The following is a 2,596-nucleotide window of genomic DNA, read 5'->3' on the forward strand; positions in this document are numbered from 1 at the left end:
CAAAGAGGAGAGAGATTCTAAGATCCACAATCCATAAATAAATCCTGTTTTGATTTCTAGGTCTTCTGTGACAAGGCTTCTGGATGGCTTCTCTTTTGCAGGTATTATTGATGAAAGTATGCTTTCTTTCTCTTAGATGGTTAGACCAATGTTCATCTTGGTTCTCTAAGCCACACTTTGACTCCATCCAGCACATACCTCTCAGTTTCAGCCCCTGGGATCAGCTTTCAAGTAGCACTGGAATCCTTTTTCTAAGTCTCCTCATCCCTCCTCACAAGAATATCATAAAGGTCCAATGGTTCAACTCAGTTACTTTCTTACTTCCCATCCTCCACACCATGGGAGGTGAGGGAGTCTTCAGAGGGTTAACTCAGGCCTCCTAAGCAAACCAAGCCTTTCCATCATTTATTTATTTGTTTTTTCTTGGTACAGGATAAAACTCTGTGAGGTCATCTCTTCCTGAAGCTCCAAATAGGAAATAGAACAGCCCTTGGAGTTGGGGGCAATGGGTGGATCTCTTTGGGAGAATGCCTGAGAAACTGATTCTGACCATTTACTTCCTCCAATCTCTTTTTTTCTTTTTCTTCCCACAATCTCTTACTCCAGAAGGTGGGATTTTTCACTTTCCTATATGGAATAGACATATGTCTTCTGAATTCTCTCTGCCCATGAGAATTTGATGCTCAGGTCAGTCTGTTCCTGGTTCTTGATAATTTTTAAAGGGTAGAAAAAGTTAGAAATTTATTTTGCTTCCTCCACAATGCTTGGCTTCTAAGAACATTGTCATAAAGATTACTCAAAATCCCATTTTGGGTAGCCAGTGGTTGAATATCACCTACTTTCTTTGCTGTTCCTGTTTGCCATCTCCAGCAGATGGATATTGCTAAATAACTAGAAAGTTACATTCATGGAAATATAAAAAGAAAGCTTTACATTTTAATATTTATTGCATATTATGTATATTTATTATATCTTCTGAAATTTAAAATAGATTATATATGTGTAGTTTGTAATATATTATATGCTGTTATATAAAACAAAGATCGCTTCTTGGCCTTTTGGCGAAGATCAAGTGTAGTATCTGTTCTTATCAGTTTAATATAAAGAATATTCCACTGGCTTCTGTGATTGGTTGAACAAACAAGGGTTGGACTGGTTTTAGTTATCACAATCAGGTGCCATTTATTACTATGGTTTATGCCATTCAGAAACTCATAGAAAAGCAGATATAAAACAGATCTTTTTTGACAATAAGATAATATAGCTAAAAATTACATTTTAAAAAGTATAACATAAGTATGACTATTAAAATCAACATTTCCTAAAATTGTATCTATGTATGTATGTATGCAACTGAGAGAGTGTGCACAAGCATGCATGCACAAGGGCAGGGGAGGGGCAGAGAGAGAATTCTAAGCAGGATCTGTGCTTTCAGTGCAGAGCCCTACACGGGGCTCAATCCCAAGAACATGGGATCATGACCTGAGCTGAAATCAAGAGTTGGATGCTCAACTGACTGAGCCATCCAGGCGCCCTGGAAAATTAATATTTAAAAATTTTAAAAATACACGAACCTAAGCATAATGAAAAGTAGAATTATAAAATACTTAGAAAGTTATATAGACTCCTGCTAAACATGGCTCAAGTTGAGTAGGCAACTCCAAACCAAGGAAAGGAATGCCTGAGTCAGACAGGAGACCCTGAAGAAGTCTCATGAAAAATAACTTGCACTGAGTTTTCCTCTGGTGATTTGATCCTCTCTTTGCTATACATTTAAAAAGTTTCACAGTTGTTTGAATATGTGTGGGCTTCTTTTATGCTCCTGCTAAGGATTTGATATGTTCCTTTTCATGTCTTTTTTCAATTCTGGAAAATTTTTAGTTCTTGTCTTTACTTTTGTGCCCTCTGTCTGGAATTTTTTTAAACAACAAACATCAGAATTGGTGATTACATCCTTCATGTTCTAACTTCTCTACCCTATACTGTCTCTGTCTCTCAGTATTGTGTTTTGAGTGACTTGACCTCCTCAGACCTATTTTCCAATTTATGAACTCTTTCTTCAGCAGTATCTGGTTTGTTGTTCAACCTATCTACTGAGTTATTTTATTTCAATGACTACCTACATTAATTGACTCTTTTTCATTCTCTCCTATTCTTTCCCAATGATTTCTAACACCTCTTTTATTTTTGAAATCCTCTGAACATATCTATTTAATCTTTTAGATTATTATCTTTCTTTAAAGTAAAAAATTTTCCCATTTTTCGTATCCAGTGTCTTCCCTCAAGTTGGTTTGCTCATTTTTGAGGTTTGTGATTTTATTATGAGTAAATATAAAAATAATCACTAAATTGCTATAATTAAAAATCAATCTCAACCAAAAATCTAGGCAAAAATTACATGGAAAATAAGAGCATGGAGTTAAACCATTCTAAGGCTTTTGGACTGTTTGGTAGGAAGATATAGATAATGATTAAATTTTAAACTGTTGAGCTAAATTAATATTACAAATTTGAGGTTAACCACTAAAAGAACATAAATAGAATTATAATTCCAAAACCACTAGAGGAAAATAAAGAATTTAAAAAATTCAATAAA

The 2,596-nt window shown here is 34.7% G+C and overlaps 1 pseudogene; it reads left to right on the forward strand.

Moving 5' to 3' along the window:
• Positions 1-1,042: 1,042 nt before the first annotated feature.
• LOC120223517 lies at positions 1,043-1,216 on the forward strand (annotated as a pseudogene).
• Positions 1,217-2,596: the final 1,380 nt, after the last annotated feature.

This window comes from Hyaena hyaena, unplaced genomic scaffold (assembly GCF_003009895.1).
Source record: "Hyaena hyaena isolate Hyena2069 unplaced genomic scaffold, ASM300989v1 scaffold_1006, whole genome shotgun sequence".
NCBI classification, from domain to species: domain Eukaryota; kingdom Metazoa; phylum Chordata; class Mammalia; order Carnivora; family Hyaenidae; genus Hyaena; species Hyaena hyaena.